Source organism: Malaclemys terrapin, chromosome 6 (assembly GCF_027887155.1).
Source record: "Malaclemys terrapin pileata isolate rMalTer1 chromosome 6, rMalTer1.hap1, whole genome shotgun sequence".
Taxonomy (NCBI): Eukaryota; Metazoa; Chordata; order Testudines; family Emydidae; genus Malaclemys; species Malaclemys terrapin.
In genome coordinates, this window is record NC_071510.1 from 2,755,553 (window position 1) to 2,763,749 (window position 8,197).

The following is an 8,197-nucleotide window of genomic DNA, read 5'->3' on the forward strand; positions in this document are numbered from 1 at the left end:
GCTTTTCTGCGGCATACTCCAGTTTGGTTTGCATCAGTGAAGGGGCCCAATCCTGCAGCCGCTCACTCTCAGAGACAGGCAACTGGTGTATGGCAACACCTTGTGGCCTGTGTTCATACATAGACAAAACAGATCTCAATTTTCTGAATGAGAGAAAGACTCTTGGGTGAAATTCACCCTAGTGCAGATAGCTTGTCAAGGACCTATGCACCTGTTTAGTGGTGAGCTGTGTAGCACCCAGGGTGAATTTATACCAATACTAAAGTGTTTTATGCTCCTATATGCTGAGGCGAATCAGACCTCTTCTTTTTCAGTGGTGGTCTGTTATTTGCACTGGAGAAAGAAGAAATACTGCCATATCAATGCTTGCAGATAGCAATGCTAAGGCTTTTTGTGATGTGCGGGCACCCAGCTTGACCTGCCTTATAAGGACCTGATTTTCAGAACCCACCTGCCCATCCTCTGAAAATCAGGCCCCTTTTAAAGTGTCTTAAGCTGGGCACCCAAATATTGATGCAGCCAAAATCATTAATCACAGTGGAAAATCAGGACCCTTTTTTCGCATGCATCTGTGTGACCAAAGACTTGCTCATGCAAATCTTCATGAAGCTAGCGGGAGTGCTCACGTATTTAGCTATCTTGCTGAATGGGGCTGACAAGCACACCACTCCCACTGGCTTCGGATAAGGTTCAACATACCAGTGATATTCAGTCCGAGGCTCATAAGCCCCAAGTGGCTCTTCAGTGTGTCTCCTACGTCTCTTTGCAGCACGTGATATTAAAACACTGAGTGATTTATTATTAACCAATCTAAGTTATTAACCAATCAGGATGCTGTTACTATGTTATTAACCAGTTGTAATTGATAAAGTAATAATACTTGGTCAGTCATTTTGCTGTGAGAATTCTAGTTCCCCGTCATACAGTTTAACTGTGAATATAGAGTACTGTAGTAAATGAAACAATGAATTCACACGACTGTGGCTTCTTTGGGGAATGTTGATCACTAATATGGCTCCTGAACCACTGAGGTCTGAGAATCACTGGGCTAAACTCACAAACAAAACATGCTGCCATCCAGCTGGGTGTGAAAAGCAGCATGTTGATTTCTAAGCATGAACTACCCCAATAGTAACTGACTGCTGGGAATGCTGTTTTTGTGGGGCTTTGCCCCCCTCTTTACACCAGTAGTTACATAAGGAAAATAATATTCTATATTGCAGGTTGAATGTGCAAAAAGGTATTATTGTTAGATACCTTTTGCTGGTCCATTTTAAATAGAACTGCATCAAATCTCTTTAATAAACATTAACGGATTAGAGAGCCCTGTGTGTTCACATCTGCCTGGGTTTAGAAGGAATATGACCCAATATTTGTCAGCAGGGTGTTTGAATGCTCTTTGGTAGCACAGATTTTATTAACTTAAATTGATTCCCATCCATGCATGATCTAACATATTTGCCATCATGGAAATCTATTCACAATCGCATTGACGATTCCGCTAATGGCAGCATCCTGAAAAGGATGGACCCAACTGATTAGCACAATCTGAAAGATACTGAACCTGATTCTAAGCAGATGCCAACACTACAGCGGCTACAGCATGACAGCTCTGACACTGCAGCTGCGCCACTGTAGCACTGCGGTGTGATGTTCGCTACATCAACAGAAGGGGTTTTTCCCCCATTGATGTCATTTATCCACCTTGCTGAGCAGAGCAAAATTTTCCACAGCCCTGAGCAATGTAGTTAGGTCGACCTAAGTTTTAGTTGCAGACCAGGCCTGAGGCAGTGTAAGGGAACTTAAAAAGTGGGTGTAACCTGCACTTTAAGTCTCAGGCCAAGAGAGCAATAAAAAGTGACCCTAGTGTAAAGGGGACTTAAGCCATGTGTTTATACTAAAGAGCTAAGCAGCTACACTCTAAAAGGCGAAGCGCTTCTTGCCAAGCCAGTGATGAATTGTTTTGTAGTGCCCCCATGAGGACGAACAGCCAGCGTGCAATGTACTCCCTGCATGCCCCGCACATCTCTCTGCACATGAACAACAATTTGCTTTCTTAAGCAACCAAAATAACTGGCCAGGCAGGAACTTTGGGCAGCGGGAGACTCCCTTGCAGGGGACCTTTCCGCTTAAGCAAAGATGGCTTGATTATTATTTTAAGTTTAGTTTAAATCAATGGTTGTAAGGCACAGCAAACTCCAGAGTAACAAGGAGGAAGACACCTCAGAGTCTCCTGCTTGCTGAGAGTGAACTTGGTGGTGGTTTTTGCTCCTCTTCAGCAAAGCACATGAGTAGTCACGGTGGGTGAAATCCTGGCTCATGCACAGGTGGCGGGTGAAAATATTGTTTGCTGTGTGGGGATGTTGGAGAGCGAACCTGCCCTGGACTGACTAGGGTAAGTACTGGGGTCCTCCACTGTTGCATCTCTGAAGGAGAAAGGGGGCCCTTTCTGCTCTTGAGGGGAGTGCAGCCCCTACTACCGTTCCTGGGAGGACAAGGAGCTCCATGCCACTGTCTCAGCCTCACGGGAGGGAGAGGGGGAGAGGGCCCTTCCCACCAACACTCCAAAAGGATGGTGGGGTCAGAATGCAGGGACAGGGTTACAGGGTGGAGCCATGAGTGCCTCACGACATAGTGGCCTTATCGGGTGGCTGCCAAATCGCTCTATGGCATTGTTAGAGCCCCTCCCACTGTCCTATGGAGTCTTGTGTGATGAGTTTGGTGGTCTCAGTTCCCTTCCTACTGGGCAAATGTCCAGGCCTTCTACAGATATTTACAGGTTTATTCCAAAGGTCTGCAGCTCAACCCCAGCAATGAAGGGGCATTTCAAAGGCACTAAATGGCATTCTGAGCAGAGAGGCTAAAGACTGCATGGGTCAGGAGATAGCCTGTCACCCAGAGCTCAAGGAGAAGGCAGGTGGGCAGGGCTGGGCCCGGCTCTATCCAGCCTGGTGCAGAGGGGAGGCGAGCCCGCCTGGCCATCACCCTGAGTAGTAGTGGCTCCTTTTTTTCAGCCACAGGGCTGGGTCCAGAGCCTGCAGCATGACCTCAACCAGACCAGCACTCATCCTGGGCAGCCATGGCAACTGCCCCATGGGGTTGGCCTGGGCCCAACTCTCTGTCCAGCCCATCAGCTCTCACTACTTGGGGGAGCTTACCACAGCCTCACATGGCACCCGTGGACATGCGCAGGGGAGAGAGCAATTGGTAAGCAGGGCTGATAGATTTGTAGGAGCTGAGGCCTTTCTAGCCCTCTCACCTGCCACCTGACTTCAGTGAGGCCAGGATTTCAGCCATTGATTTCAGTGGGACTGGTAATGTTCTTCAACAGTTAAATGTGTATAAGCACCTTGCTGAATCCAAATCATAATCTCTCAGTTCCCTATCTGTAAACTGGGCACAATAATACTGCCTTTCTCCCACCCTGTGCCTGACATGCCTATTTAGACAGTTAGCACGTTCACATAGGGATGGTGTGTAAGGGCCAGATGGCTTTTTCTAGGGAATGAGTTGAACGGTTTTCCTGTAAGACCAACCCATGTTTATAAAGAGAAGTCTGGATTCTCAGAAATCGCAATGCAGCCAGTCATTTTGACATTGCATTCATTTGCACTTGCAAGGTGTCCCGGTTTTGGGACACACAAATGCAGTTTGCCTTTGGAAAATCGAATATTGTCAATGCTTCACAGATAGTGCTCCCACAATATTCTTGCCAGCAAGTTAAAGAAGTATGGGCTGGATGAATGGACTATAAGGTGGATAGAAAGCTGGCTAGATCGTCGGGATCAACGGGTAGTGATCAATGGCTCCATGTCTAGTTGGCAGCCGGTTTCAAGCGGAATACCCCAAGGGTTGGTCCTGGGGCCGGTTTTGTTCAATATCTTCATTAATGATCTGGAGGATGGCGTGGACTGCACCCTCAGCAAGTTTGCAGATGACACTAAACTGGGAGGAGTGGTAGATACGCTGGAGGATAGGGATAGGATACAGAGGGACCTAGACAAATTAGAGGATTGGGCCAAAAGAAACCTAATGAGGTTCAACAAGGACAAGTCCTGCAGAAAAGGACCTATGGTTACAGTGGACGAGAAGCTGGATATGAGTCAACAGTGTGCCCTTGTTGCCAAGAAGGCTAACGGCATTTTGGGCTGTATAAGTAGGGGCATTGCCAGCAGATCGAAGGACGTGATCATTCCCCTCTATTCGACATTGGTGAGACCTCACCTGGAGTACTGTGTCCAGTTTTGGGCCCCACGCTACAAGAAGGATGTGCAAAAAATTGGAAAGAGTCCAGTGGAGGGCAACAAAAATGATTAGGGGCTGGAGCACATGAGTTATGAGGAGAGGCTGAGGGAACTGGGATTATTTAGTCTGCAGAAGAGAAGAATGAGAGTGGATTTGATAGCTGCTTTCAACTATCTGAAAGGGGGTTCCAAAGAGGCTGGATCTAGACTGTTCTCAGTGGTACCAGATGACAGAACAAGGAGTAATGGTCTCAAGTTGCAGTGGGAGAGGTTTAGATTGGATATTAGGAAAAACTTTTTCACTAGGAGGGTGGTGAAGCACTGGAATGGGTTCCCTAGGGAGGTGGTGGAATCTCCTTCCTTAGAGGTTTTTAAGGTCAGGCTTGACAAAACCCTGGCTGGGATGATTTAGTTGGGATTAGGTCCTGCTTTGAGCAGGGGGTTGGACTAGATGACCTCCGGAGGTCCCTTCCAACTCTGATATTCTATGAATTTATGATTCTATGATAAGAAATAATTTGTCCCTGCCATTAATAGGGTGAATACAAAAATCAGAAGCAGGTTTAGAAAATTTGCCCCCCTAAGTGTCTTTAAAAACCAGGAATCCCTTTTGGTGTTAAAATGTGGTATTGCTAGAAATAGCTTTTGATTATCTGTAGAATCTCCTGATATGGCAACAGAGTATTTATATAGTTGGCACCTTGTAAAAGAAAGCTCCCCTAAACAGGATATTCCTGTTGGCAAAGAGACATCATATTTGTTTAACACAACATTTGTATGTTTCTGCAACCCTTGACAAGTACAAACAAGGAAGCATACTGATAACTGAAGGGGGGGGATCTCTATCAAATAGGAAGTATGGAGGTTAGACCTTGGCATTTACACAGATATCTTGGAGTTACACACGTTGTACAAAAGCATGTTTCGAAATTTCAAGGTTTTGATTGTTCTCATTTTCATTCATTTTTCAACTCAACAAGAAGTCTGTAATGCTCTGGCTCCGTTTTGTTTACTAACTTGATCAGTTACTTTCCAGCTGTCACAAGCAGAAATTGTCACTCTGTTTTTCTTTACTTTTTTTTTTTAATTGTCTTTCAAGTTTTTGAGAATTGTTTGAAGTGATTGATAATAGGGCCTGATTCTCACTCAGGGCCGGTGCAACCTATTAGGCGACAGGCGCTAGCATTTGGGGGGCGGCATTTTCTTCGGGGGTGGCCAGATCTTCAGCCTCCCCGGTCGTTGTCAGCATTTAGGCGGAGGGAGCTGGGGCAGGGGGGTGCGTGGAGGGCCGCCTGCAGCAAGTAAGGGGGAGGGGGGCAGCATGCAGGGGAACTCCCCGCCCCAGCTCACCTCTGCTCCGCCTCCTCCCCTGAGCACGCCACCCCACTCTGCTTCTCTCCCTCCCAGGCTTGTGGCACCAAATAGCTGATTGGCACCGCAAGCCTGGGAGGGGGGAGAAGTGGGGCAGCGACAGCGTGCTCCGGGAGGAGGCGGAGCAGAGGTGAGCTGTGGTGGGGATCTGCCGCACGGCTCCCTGGGGGGGGGGAGCTGCCACGGGGGGGTGCCTCAGGGCAGAGGGGGGGATGGGGAGCTGCCGAAGGGAGGGTGCCTCAGGGTGGAGGGGGGGGGAGCTGCCACTAGGGTGACCAGACGTCCTGATTTTATCGGGACTGTCCCGATATTTCCTTGTTTGTCCTGCGTCCTGACCGATGTTAGGTTGGGACACTGGACAAACAAGCAAATATTCCGGAGCCCGGAAGTGCTCGTGCCCCCCCCCAACTCCGCCCCCTTCTTTCCTCATTGACTCCCTCCCTGAATCCCCGCCTCTTCCCCCGGCTCGCCATTCCTGCCCCCTCCAGCGCTTGTGGAGGGAGGCCCCGGAGACGCAGGGGGAGCGCGGGGCTGGGCTGAGTGAGAGTCCGGCCTGGTCCCCAGCAGGCAGGACTCAGTCGGGTGGTAGGGCGAGGAGGGGGCAGCCCGCGGGGCCAGGCGGCGGCTGTTCTCCCCCCCGGGCAGCGGGACTCGGGAGCAGCTGCTGCTGCAGCTCCCACTGCCGCGGGGGAGGAAGCGGCCATGGCCTCCGCGGCTGCGGCTCTGGCGCCCCCGAACCCCCCGAGCCGGGGCCTGCTGCGGGGACCCAGCAGTGCGCACGCTGGGCCCAGCCCCTGGCCAGTCACGTCTGGGCTGCTGCCCAGCTGGTGCTATCCCGCGGTGGCCCTGGGGCAGAGACATCGGCAGCCCAGCCCCGTTCGTTCCCCTGCGGGACCCGAGTGGGATGCGGGGGCTGGGGCTGGAGTGTGGATTTTTCACACCCCTGGGACAAGTGGCTCTACCAGTGTAAGTTCCTAGTGTTGACCAGCCCTTACAGTCAGCATTAAAACTATAGGCATTCGGGTACTGCTCAGTACTAAGAAAACCATAACCGTAACAAGGACACGTGTTCTCTGTAGTAGGTTTTCTCCTTTCATCATTAAATATTCAATCTAAGCAGTTTGTTTAGCTTTTCCGAGGAGGAAGTGAAAATGCCCACAGGGGAGGTAGAAAGCAAGTAGCCAATTCAGTTAAGAGAGCCTCCATGATGTGACTGTTTACTAGAAAGGCAAGTGAGATGTCAGCAGTTCATAGATTTTGGATGTTTGACTGGATGTTGGTTTTCTAGGCAATTTGAAGAAATTGGTTTCACTTACATGATGATGTCCAGCAAAGTGAATTGTAAGTAGCAATGCGTACAGTATAAATAGTTTCGGTAAAATAACTTCAGGCCAAGACTGGAGCCGGGAGAATAATTTGAAACTAATCATTTAACAAATGTACCTCTTTTTCTGTTGATGAAATGTCCTGAAATGTCTGCCAAATTCTCATATGTATTGATGAATTCAAATTATTTGTGAATTTCTTCACTGAAATAGTCTTGGTCAGGAGCTCCTTTGTGAATTGCAAAGAATCCAGATTTGAAATATACCATGTATTGGTTAGGTATGTTCATCACATACTACTGCTTCTGTTTCCTGATTGGATAGCTTATGTAACTAACCAAGAACAGTGCAGCTGCTGAATTGCATATCTGAGTGTAAAATCTGAAAAATTGCAAATTGACATTTACACGGGTTTTTGTTAGTTGCGCAGTTTGAAATGTCACTGGCTAATATTTCACAGCATGCTAGTGAAAAAAAAACATTTTTACAAGTATTTGTGCTAGTAGAACATGAAAACTCAAATATTCATGTACAACATATACAAAAGGATCACAGCTACATGTGAACTGAAATTCACTTTCCAATAATGGTTTGCACTAATATCCCAAGTCCAGTCTAGACACAAACCAGCAAGGCGTGAGATACTGTGCCGCATCTCTAAGAGGCAGAACACAGAATTAGCAGCCCAGGGGAATGAGGGGCTAACCTGGCATAAGCCACCCTTATACCTTCACAACCCTGGGCTGTTGTGGGGGCTGGAGAGGCCCTCAGCATAAAACTTAGATAGCTCCAGGGGCCTGTCTAAACTACAGCAGCCTCCCTAGGCTGCCCTGTGGGTGCAGTGCTGCCAGACCCCCCAGAATGTCCCAATGCTGGGACCTGTAAGGGGGGTCTCAGGAGGCAGCCGTATGGCTGCCTTCTGCCATGTTTGTGCCTAGGGAATCCTTGTCTGGCTGGATGCAGGGCTTTTACCCTCCCTTTAACATAAGAGCAATATAAATGGGATGGAGAGAGAGTTAGGAGCTCACACTGGTTGCCTAAAGTTAGGCTCTTAGATCCATCTTGAACCACTGAAATCAGCGGCCTGGTTTCCAGAAACGCGGAGGACCATCAACTCCCATAAACATAAAGGGGAATTCCTGGGAGCTCAGTACGTTTGAAAAAGTAGGCCCCTGACTACTTAGAGCGTAAGCTCTTCAGGGAAAAGACTGTTTGTACAGTGCACAATGGAGGCCCGGATCTCGGTTGGTGCCTCTA